At 42.2% G+C, this 12242-nt stretch overlaps 1 protein-coding gene across 2 annotated transcripts in view; it reads right to left on the reverse strand.

Moving 5' to 3' along the window:
* Nucleotides 1-12242, reverse strand: part of KLHL1 (kelch like family member 1) — a 416713-nt gene that overhangs the window by 274078 nt on the left and 130393 nt on the right. The window lies entirely within an intron of this gene.

Raw genomic sequence — 12242 nt, forward strand, 5'->3', positions numbered from 1 at the left:
ACATTTATGCCCATGAGGAGCTGCATTGAATGACTGAATTCAATTTGACTACACACATGAATAACAGTGAGCCATTTACTTTCAGCAAATACTGACACCGTAAATGAGTTTCCTTTAGTGGTATTTGCTCACCTTTGGAGTTTGGTTTCTATTTATATTCTAACAAATGTTGTACACATGAATGCTCAACTGTTCACTGAAAATAAATTCAGAATTTAACATTTCACTGGTAAGATTTGAAATTCACAATGGTGTTAGTTACATAAAACTTCCGGGGGGGGGGGGGGGCCAAAGCTATGTAAAATGTTTTATTTGAATAACCAAAACTTCTTAAGTTTTTGCAGCCATCTGTAAATCATCAAGAATTATTCAGTGACTGCACTTGCTTGTTTAAAAACAATCAGGAAAATGATCCGTTCATGAACAATTTACAAACAGAAAAAAATCTGACATTTAATGAAGTTTTTTGTACACCTCAAGTTACAATGTTGATTCCATTATAAAATGGTGAATATCCACTCACATGCAGTACTCTTACAATTCCTGTTTTGTTTACATTTTGTTGTACATTGTTTTAACTAATTAGTTTGATTGCTCCAACATCTGCTATTTTTACTGCTAACACTCATGCAATTTAAATCAGGCAGTTGTCATCCACATGTCCTGAAATACAGCACATGAATCAAAACATTAGCTAGTTACCCTGAATTACATTATAGTAAACAAATTCACAGGAAGGCGAGAAAGATAAATTGTTTAACACAGCTTTTGCATTTTACTGCTACCAATGCACATCAAAAATTATATGCAAATATATACAAAATAAAAAAAAAATTATTGTGACCTTATATTTAGTAAAAGCAAACAAGCCAAATAGTGAATGTAGCATGTATATCTCCTAGTGTAGAATTTTCTAAGAAGGATATTAATTATAAAAATACAATGTGAAACTTTTCTTTATACAGCTGCATACAGTAATGCTCTCAGGATATAAAGGTGATTGTGAAATACTATTTTGTCTTGCATCATGGTGAATTCTATCATGGATGGATGAACTAGTATTGGTAAAATAAAAGACATCTCAGCCTAAATCTGATTAAAAGAAGCCAGAAATGTCAGAGCAGTAAGTAAGGAGAAGGAGGATCATAATATAAAGATCTGCACAAGCTACTTACGGTGCCAGTTCATTTCGCCACATCAAGGGCTTGGGAGACATCACCCCCCCATCAAGAAGCCAATCCTAGGGAGTCTAGCAGAGCATCAGAGTCCCTCTCAAAAGGGAGCCAAACTCAAGAAGCCCAGTGGGGCATATGAGTCTCAGGAAAGGATGGCAAACCTCAGGAGCTCAGCAGAGCACATGGGTGCATTTACTGAGAGTGAGTTAAGCCCAGAAAGCATGCATGATCATATTTTGAACACCTGCACAATTCACCATGTACAATGTCTCATGTGGCTGGTGTTTATTAAGTGAGTAGTCTTGGAAAATACCACTACCTTTTTTTCCTAATTTCACCCTGGTTAAAAAAGTTCAGAAATATAACTTCTTCCTGTCCCCAGTAGACATGCCTTCATTTAAAATCACTGAGGATCACTGTTGGAGTGGTTGCTGTCTGCCAATCTTACAAATTCCATGCCTTTCCCACTATCAAAGGCACAGTGGTCTAATAGTGTTTTGAGAAAGGGTAGTAAAATATCTTGGGAGGCTGCCTTTCTCTTCCCTTGGGTTCATTTTGGACACAGAGACTTCCACCATAGAATCAGGTGCTGCTGCTAAGGGTCATAAACAATTGAGAGTTGGGAGATTCTCAGCTGCAGCAGGTTTGCCTATCAATTGTTTTATAAATTGGATAAAGAGGAGAACAGTCAGTAAGGAGACAGGTGGCTAGTAAATAAGTACTTTCTAAAACCTGGCTATTCTAGCTGTTAAAGGATGGTAATTCCGTTGTGTTTGTTTATTGTTATTCTAGCCCCATCCCCAGCAAGTTGGGGAAGGGCAAAATAAATACAGTGGACTAATCTTTAGCTGATAAACTGGAGCACCCCCAGTGTAATACTTACAAGTCAACATGCCCATTCTGGCCCACTAACAGGCAGTTTTGACTAGCGCAGACACGGGATATGGAAAATTTGACTAAAACAGCCTGTCAGCTAGGGTATGTCTATACGGCAGATTGCAGTGAGCCTGCTGGCCTGGGTTGACAGGCTCAGGCTAGCAGAACTTGCCCTAGTGCTCTCAAAATATGTGTGTAGATCAAGAGTTGGCAACCTTTGGCACGCGGCTCGCCAGGATAAGCACCCTGGTGGGCCGGACCAGTTTGTTTACCTGCCGCGTCTGCAGGTTCAGCCGATTGTGGCTCCCACTGGCCGCGGTTCACCGCTCCAGGCCAATGGGGGGGGTGGGAAGCCGCGGCCAGCACATCCCTCGGCCCGCACCACTTCCCGCAGCCCCCATTGTCCTGGAGCAGCGAACCGTGGCCAGTGGGAGTCGCAATCGGCCAAACCTGCGGACGCGGCAGGTAAACAAACTGGCCCGGCCTGCCAGGGTGCTTACCCTGGCAAGCCACGTGCCAGAGGTTGCCAACCCCTGGTGTAGATAATGCTTTGAAGTTGTAGCTGGGCCTAGGCCTGTGAAGCCCATCCTCCTCCCTTGGCTTCAGAGCCCAAGCTTCTGCCCAAGACGCAACTTCAAAGTGTGTCTATTACAGCTGTTTTTACAGCACTAGCATGAGCCTCGCTAACCCAAGTCTGTTGACCCAGGCTAGGAGGCTTGGTCCTGCTCAGTTCAAAGTTTTGTGTAGACTTAGCCTCAGAGCTCAGGAGAAAGTAGATTGGACGTTAAAAAAAAGGGTTTGTCCCTGCTCTCCAAAAAACACCCTTCTACTTTGATTTCATTCCCACAAGCTAAAAAGAGTTTGTATTATGTCAGTACTTGGATGGGAGAACTCCCATGAACATTCAGGTGTAATAGGAACTAGGGTAGGTGATTTAGTACCATATATAACACTCTTCCAAGTCCACTAATAACCTACCATGCTGCTAGCGGACACTGCTTCTGTACATGCCTTTCAGATTAGATGAAAAACTGAGGTACTGACCTCTGGGGCTCATTTAGAACCTGTCATTTATTGTTTGTATTGTATTAGTGCTTAAATGCCCAAACAAGGATCATGGCCCGAATGTGCTAGACACTGTACAAACACGAAGAATACAGTCCCTGCCCAAAAGAGCTTCAAATCTAAAGTGTAAGACAAGAGGTGAATACAATAAAGACAGTACAACATAAGGTAACAATAGGGTTGCCAATTTGTAATACTTAAAAACCGGACACTACAGCAGGAGTGCCAGAATGTGCCCAAACCTCATCTCTTCCCCCCTGATGCCCTGCCTCTGACCCACCTCTTCACCTGAGACACCACCCTGCCTTGCCTCTTCCCTGCAGCCTCGCTCCCCATTTGTTCCTCTTTCCTCCTCTCCCTGTTGCTCACTCCTCTTCCCCTCTACCCCCACCCCGACCAGGTGGGGGGGGACTTGCCTGCTTGCTTGCTTGCAGCAGCCCGACACAGGTAGAAGACAGCCCCGGCTGAGTAGGGGTGATAACCTGGTGCCTCTCCCACAGTAACCAGACTTCGAGTGTCTGGTCAGTAATACTGTCAGGTCCCCTTTTTGACCGGACTTTCTGGTCGAAAACCAGACAGCTAGATAAAATGAATAATTATGATAAGTGTGGTAAGCTATAGTCTCTACACACCATTTACCTATTGTACACAGTTGAGTTTTGGTTTTTTTTTCTAGGCATGCCAGAGGAGAGTTTTAAGGAGGGATGTGAAATAAGACAATGAGGTAGCTTTGCAGATGTTTATGGGAGATTTTCCTATATATAAAGGCCAGCAAGGGAGAAAGTGCTATCAGAAAATATAATAAACGGGAAGCCAAGGCTAGCATCATTGGCAGAGTGGAGGTCGGAGTTACCTATTATTACTTATGATATTGATGTGTTAAGGTGGAGACAGGCCTTGAAGGACCTTAAAAATGAAAAGTAGTCTTTGGTGTTTGACGTGATAGAGAAAGGAGAGCCAGTGGAAGCATGCAAAGAGAGGGTGAGACAGCTGAAACAACAAGTGAGTGGATCATCATCATCATCATCATCATCATCATCTTCCTATTACACCTCTGGCGTTTTGGGCAGTGACGAAGCTCCTCCACTCCTGTCTGTTTTTGGCAAATCTTTCAATGGTTCCCCAGCTGTGCCCCAGGTTTTTCAGCTCAGCTTCCACAGCTCTTCACCATGTTGTTTTCGGGCAGCCTCATTTTCGCTTGTGTTCAGGTGTCCATCTTATTGCTACTCTGGTGATGGAATCAGTTTCCATCCGAAGCACATGACTGATCCATCTCCAATGCCTCCTGGCAATGACGGTGCTCAGATCCTCTTCGCTGCACTGTGTCAACAGATCTTGGTTTGAGATTCTTCTGGGCCAAAAAAGATACAGAGGATTTTTCTGAGGCAGGTTGTATGGAATGAAGACAGTTTGGACATGTCATACTTTCTTATTTCCCAGCATTCTGCACTATAAAGTAGTGTTGAAAGTACGCAGCTCTGATAAATCTTGAGTTTGGTTTTGGTGTTGTATTTTGAAGATTTCCAGATTGTATTTAAGCTCCTGAAGGTGTTCCTGGCTTTATTGATTTTGTTGTCCTGGCTTGTTCCACCATACTGGCTGATGTTGCTGCCCAAGTATGTGAATGTTTCTACATTGCTGAGAACATAATCCTCTATCCATACTGGCATGATATCTGTCTTATTGCAGTTGATTTTCAGTTCAATTTGCTGGCTGAATGTGTTGAGTCAAGTGGATAAGTGAGACAAAATAGCATTTGTCAGGGCCACAAAGGAAAAGGTCACCATTGTCAACACATGAGGTGATGAAGGCCGACAAAAGCATTATCATTGTATGGATAAAGAGGAAAAGCTGGATCTCAGAGATGTTGTGCATGAAGTAAAGGCAAGATCTAAGCATGCAGTAGATGTGAGGGCCCAGTGAGAGCACGTAGTAGAAAATGATGCCCTGGTAATGGGCCTGAGCCATGAGGATACTGATTGTTGTTCATCGTGACTCAGAAAGGAATGAGGCCTTGGGGGAACATAAAGAACTCTGCTCTGGCCATACTGAGAAGAAATCAGAAACAATGCAGAGATTTCAGTTTGGACAGAAGGAGACATGTCTGGAAGTGGAGAGGTAGATATTTCAGCCCTCAGCATAAATGATAGTTGAGGTTGTTGGCTTTTTTAAAAGAGGGTATTAAATACTACAGCAGGGATCGTCAACCTTTGGCCCGCAGCCAGCCAGGGTAAGCACCCTGGCAGGCCGGGACGGTTTGTTTACCTGCCACGTCCGCAGGTTTGGCCGATCGCGGTTCCCACTGGCTGCGGTTTGCCGCTCCAGGCCAATGGGGGCGGCAGGAAGCGGCGGTCAGCACATCCCTTGGCCCGCACCGCTTCCCGCAGCCCCCATTGCCCTGGGACAGTAAACCGTGGCCAGTAGGAGCCATGATTGGCTGGATCTGTGGATGCGGCAGGTGAACAAACCGGCCCGGCCCACCAGGGTGCTTACCCTGGTGGGCCGCGTGCCAAAGGTTCCCAATCCCTGTACTAAAGTTATAGTCTCATTTAGTAACTACACTCTGCCTAGAGAGATTTCTCCTGTAGTTTCAAAGGAATAAAGTATTTTTCTGTACTTTGTGTGTCCTAAAACATTGTGTAGTGTTGCTGTATTCTTGCTACCAGCTGATGTGTTCCTCCCACATGAGGCTGAATTTTAGTTGTGTTCGAAGTTATAACTATACAGCCTAATGCAACTTAAACTCACAGGAAAATTGTGACTCTTAGCTAATGTATGTAGAATGCTTTAAATGGATAAAAGTATAATATATATTTAAAGACAATATCTTGTTTTATTTCATCACATGCAATCTTATCAAATGAAAGAAGGCTTGACATGAGTTGCAGTGGACAGCATGTTGGATAAAGGGTCCGGATTGGAAGAGGGGATTGTGAAAGGGAAAGGTAGCATCAGACGACTGGAAAAAAATCTTGTTGAGATAGATAGAAGAAAGGAGGAAGAAGGGTGTGGTGTGGACCAGAAAAAAGAAAGAGGAAGAAAGAAAGGATGTGAAAAAAGGAACTCCAAATGTTTAGAAAAAAATCATAAGCATCCATACTTGCTGAGGTTCACACATAATTAATCTTATAACAACCTCAGTTCCTTCAGGGTTTATGTTATTGCTATTGACCTCATAACAAATCGCTATTTAGTGAAAAGCTTGTACATAACTTATTTTAAAGAAAACATTACTCCAAAAAAGGCTGCCACTTGTATCCTGCCAAGAGCTTGTGTGTGTTTTCCTATTTTCTACTCTGAGCTCTGTGGCAGAGTCCACTCACTCCTGCCTCTGGTCCAGTCCACAAATGGCCCAGAGACCTTTATGCTAGTAAAACACCTGGTACAGTCTATTTACAGCATGGGTTTCCACCATGCTTGTACACTATAAAGTCTTACTCCTACTGTTTTGGGGAGTCTTCTGCTCCTGAGGTAAGCAGGGAAGAACAATCTCTCTCTCCTCCTCCACCCCACATCCCCGCCCTGGCCTTTTTTAATCTTCTGCCTAATGGCTTAATTAGCCTTCCAGCTCTCCTCCCCCCACCAATTAGGCACAGCTCTTCTTAACAAAGTCTGTTCTGCAGTGTTTAATTGGAGCTGCAGTGACCAAGAATGCTGGCTCGGCCACTGTTGCCCAGCACTCTTGTCACAGGGTCAGAGCCGGTGCAACCCATTAGGCGACCTAGGCGGTTGCCTAGGGCACTACAAATTGGGGGGCGGCGACCGCGGCGGTATTTCAGTGGTGGGACCTTCCGCCGCCTCTGTGGGGGGCGGCATTTTGGGGCGGAACCTTCCGCCTCCTAGGGGGGCAGAAAAGCTGGCGGCTCTCCTGCACAGGGTGCAAATGCAGACAATAAACCAGCAGAATATATCAGTTTTCTAAGTTCGTTTCTAGAGTTCTGCTTTCTGGAGCGCTGCTTACACAGCTCTGAAAGGCTGATTACTTTTGAAAATATGGATCATCTTTCTTAATTCAAATGACAGAAGACAATGTAGTTTAAAAGTTTAGAATAATACATTAATGTTCCTACTTGACAATGTTGAGCTCTTTGGGTTTCTACCAATGACATTAACAAGACTAACTAATTAAAACTCCTCTCTCTCTCCCACACAAATAAGTAAGTCTACCCACATAGTCTAACACTATTATTCCACACACCTAACCTTAAATATGGAAAAGAATCCCAGAAATCCCATACTTGGTGGTCAAAGAAAGCAATATTTACTACCTACACTTTCTATTAATGTAGATTCCATGGCTACATTCATCATAATTAAAAAGACGTGATTTGAAGTTAGCTTAGACCAGAGACATACAAAGCATGTCGAGAGACTCTGGCCACCTGTTAAGACAATTTCTGAATATCAGTGATCCTGAGAAAAGTTGTATGGTAAATATTCTGGCTGAAATTTTAAAAAGTGGGTAGCTAGAGTTAGGCTTCTAAGTCCACATTTAGGCATCTATGTAAGTAATGTGATTTTCAAAAGTGTTGAGCACTAAGCAGCATCTATTGAAATCCTTTGGATTCTAAATCAAACTAACATTTTTGAACCAATTTTTTTTAAAACAGGCCTCAAAATTTAGTGCATACTTTTGCATGTGTAATCATGCACTAATAAATTAGATAGGCAGTCATTGGGATGTCTACCCATTTTAAACATAGAAGTGACATTTGTATACAAAGTTGCAAGATTTTACATGTGTTAAGAGGCACAAATGCAAAATGGAAAGTTCATATTTGGAGGATGGAGATGAGTGCCCTTTGAAAATATGGCCATTAATGCTACTAGGAAAGATTATTCATGTATTGTTGCCCTTCAGAGATTGTGATTGTGATTCTTTAAACTCATTGGTCAGATATGCCTCCTAGATAGTCTCCCCTGAATGAATGACTGGCTGGTTGGTTTCTCCTTGCTGGCAAAGTTTTCTTACTTGATCTGCCCCTCCTGTGCTCTTTGTCCCCTTTCTGCCCCTGTCGATGCTCTATTTCACTGTTTCCTTTCCCTTCTTATACTTAACTCCTCCTTTCTCTCTTTACTGATTAGTTGCTTGTACTAATAAGTTATTTGGGATTCTCTACACCCCCCTCCCGCCCGCCCCACACATGAACACACACCATGCTAGATCCTTTTCTTCTCTTCTTTACAATCTTTTTCTCTTCAGGCTCCCTGTCTTGTTCATTATTATTTACAGTAGCACCCACAATGTGCTGGGCACTGTACAGACACAAAGGAAAAGACAGTATCTGCCCTAAAGAGCTTTCAGTCTAAAGAGACAAACGATTTGAGGAAAGACATATAAACAAAGTGATCATGAAGATAATAAGCATGTGGTTTTATTAAATTACTAGGAATGTCAGATTGGTGTGTGTGTATGTGAGAGAGAGAGAGAGAGAGAGAGAGAGAGAGAGAGAGATTTAAACTGGCAAACCCCAAACTTTTTGGCTGGAAAGAAAAAAAATCAGTTTTCAGAATTTTCTTTTAAGAAGTGGAATTGTTCTGTGGAAAGCAGATATTTTCCATAAAAAACATTTCTTTAATTGAAAACCCAATTTTCCACTGAAAAACAATTCATTAAAAATTTCTGACTCTTTTCAGTCTGCATTTAGAGCTGGCCACTGCACTGAAGCAGTTTTGATTAAAGCTTTTAATGACCTTTCCTTGGCAAATTCAAAAGGTCTATTACTAGTATTGATTTTGCTTAGACTTATTTGCAGCTTTTTAACAGAATTGATTATAGGAAGCTTATTTACTGTCTGTCTTCCACATTTGGTATTCAGAAACATGCACTAAAGTTCTTGGAGTTTTATCAATCATTCTCAGTTATCTAAGGGTGAAATTATTTTTTATTTTATTTTATTCTTGATCCATGGGACCATTGCAGGATTTGGTTCAGGTTTTTTTCATTATCCTTGGAGCTAACTGGTGCTTTGCTTAAGTTGCAATGGTTTGGAATAATGTTGTGATTAACCTGTTAAGAAGGAAACTATGATTACCATCAGTGTCCTCCCCTTTCTCCTAACCAGACAGAAGGACCCTGACCCAGGAGATGATTAGGCATTTCTGGGGAAGCATTGGATACTTCAAAGCCAAGAGCGACAGAGAAGCTCGATGCAGAGAGAAACAGCCAGGAACTGGGTACACAGCAGGCAGTGCAGAAGCTGCAGAACTGTAATCGGGAGCTGGGTATGACTGCCAGACATTATAGCTGGGTGCAAGTCTGTTTGGGGCATGAAGACTGGGCAGAGAGCCAGTGCAGATGAGCCCCAATGAGATAGACCATTAACTGAGCCTGGCCTGGAAACCTTCAAGCTCCTATTTGCTTTAAATAGAAGTTTGGACTGGGGAGAGCAACACAGACACTAGTACTGAAGAGCCCTAAGCCTTGACTGGACTGTCCCTGACCACCACCAGAGGGCCTAAATAAGAACCACTATTGTCTCACTCAATTATAACTACTTAAGCCACTGTACCTAGGTACCTGAAACCTTTCCCTTTCTTACCAGCACTAGTAAGACATCCCTTCACTTTAGCCACAAGTCTGAGTGGTTATTCAGACCAACCAGAGCTAGCACCTACAAGGTCTAGGGGCTGAAGTGCATTCAGCACTTGTCTCCTAGTTGTGGTACACCTGGCACACTACTAGTACCTTAGGGTATGTCTACATGCCCAGGCTCAAGGCAAAGCCCCATTGCATCTACATTACAATTGCGTTAACTCAGGGCTTGGACCAAGGGTCCTGGAATCCTGCAGGGCTGGAGAGTCCGAGCTTGAGTGAAACTGGGGTCCAGGGTCCAAGCCCTATTGCTTTGCAGTGTAGACATAGCTCTACTTGACTTGGGTCCCAGGAGTCATCCAGAAGTATCCCACAATTCCTTGGGGCAAATTCTTTAGTCCTCTATGCCAACAATCTGCAATGCACTCTAGTGAAAATGGAAGCTGCCCCTGTGACATGCTGTACCTCGGGGGAACACCCAACACCTCTATGTTCATCCTTGTAAAATGATTTTGTGGTATCCAATGCAAAGTTTGTCATGTCGGGTGTTTTCGGAAGGCTCATGATGCACTGAGCATTGTTCTTATAGTGATATTATAGTAATTGTTGCTAGAGTAATGTTATAGGTAATACTTTCATGTATATAGTTGTGAGGCTGAAAATGTGTCTTCATAGCTTAAAATAAGCCCAGGCAAAAATTCTCCAAGACCAGAGAGGCAGTTCACACCTCATCAGGGCATGTATGGGACAAACCCAGCCCAACCTCACAGGAACAAAGGACGCTGACCTAGGCAGCAACAAAAGGATCTGTTGGATTCTTGAGTGAGTCACCCCCTTTCCTTTGCTCAGTTTGGGACTGTGATGAGATAATGCTCATTTGACTCTGAAGGGGGTGGGGGGGCAAAGCCAATAGGGAAGAAAGAACATGATAATAGGGAGAGATGTTTGCCATGTTCTTCCTCTCTCTCTTCCTCCTCCATTTACAGACATCACCACCCAGTGACTTAAGCACTGATCAAAGGGGAGAGACTCGCTGAAGGCACACTATCAGAGATCCTCCCGGGTTTGCAATGTGCTTATGGCCCTGCACCAGAAACGGTGGTCTACATAGGGAGCATCAATGACTATGCCAATTATATTGAGCAGCATTTGCCAGGGAGAGTCTGAGTGCCAGGATACTCCTCTTCCTCTGCCTCCTTCTCCTCCTGCAGATCCATCAGGAAATCCATCAGGTACTTTTGGTGGGATAGAAAACACTGCCAAAATATCCACCATTTAGTTGAGGTGTAGATAAAATATTCAGGCCCAAATCCAGCAAAGCAATTATGCATGTTAGAACTTTACAGCTGCCTGAGAAACCAGACCAGTGAAAAGCAGTTATAACAAGAACAAGAATCAGGCAATTATGTCTCCAAGCAGAGAAGATTTTGTATTTTGACTCCATATTTTTTCCTCTTTGGACAGTCAGTATCCAAAGAATAGCCCTTGAAGCCATCCTCAGTCTATGGCAGACTTACATGACAGCCACTTACAGCATGAGGGCCTATTATTGGAGAATCTGGACAGTAGCAAGAGCTTTCCCTCCAAGTGAATAGTTATATTCAAAAAGAGTCTATAGTATATAATCAAGATGGAAAAATATGTTACCAGGAATAAATCACAAAACCATTCAGAGAATTTCATCTAGAGTGGCCACTGGTTGAATTCAGAAAGATCAAGAAGAAATCAATTCTAGGATCATTACTTTTCACCTACTTCATTTCATTTGGAGTAATGCATTCCTATGAGAACCTATTTTCATTCTGAATTCAATTAGTGCCACTGATGCTTTGTTTATTAAAAATCAGAAAAAAATAAAGATATGAAAATAATGTGTTTTGTTTTATTGTGGGTTGTCTAAATATGTGTAAGTTAGGGGGAAATGAAAAATGTTGCTTTTACTTTAAAAACACACAACAAGCCATAATAAAAGTTCAGAATTCAAGGCACGCTATTTTATGCTGGCTCTCCAGGAGTCTGTTTTACAGTAGTATATTGCATTGGCTTGATTTGCTTTTTTATAAGGCAAAAAACAATAGATGGTAACTATCAATCACGTTACTTAATATTTATTAAAGAATAATTCTGAATATGTCTTTAACTTGTTGCAAAGTATATTTGCGACTTAGCATATCCAGCATTTAGCGCCGCTTGTAACCTGTTATAAAATTACCTAAAATAATTAAAACACAATTTCAGGCTGACTTTTTAGGGAGTGTGTTTGTTGTTTTATTTGGTATAGGGATATATACACCACACTTTAGGAATTTATAAACTCTACAGGCTTGGACAGATAAGCTCTGCAATTACTGAGCACATAACATGATCTGCAAGCCTGTTTCTTACAGGCATATATACACAAATGAACCTGCTCACCTTATATATGGACCAATATCAAAATAATTTTAACATACAAATCACTAGTGGTTTGACTGGTTTTAGTTTGTATGTTAAGGTAATGTGTGTGCATGCACACATGAGTGTCTTTGTGTGTGTGTGTGTGTATATATATATATATATGACTGTATTGTCAGACAATGTGTATATTAAAC

This window comes from Terrapene carolina, unplaced genomic scaffold (assembly GCF_002925995.2).
Source record: "Terrapene carolina triunguis isolate 2854851 unplaced genomic scaffold, T_m_triunguis-2.0 Scaffold21, whole genome shotgun sequence".
NCBI classification, from domain to species: Eukaryota; Metazoa; Chordata; order Testudines; family Emydidae; genus Terrapene; species Terrapene triunguis.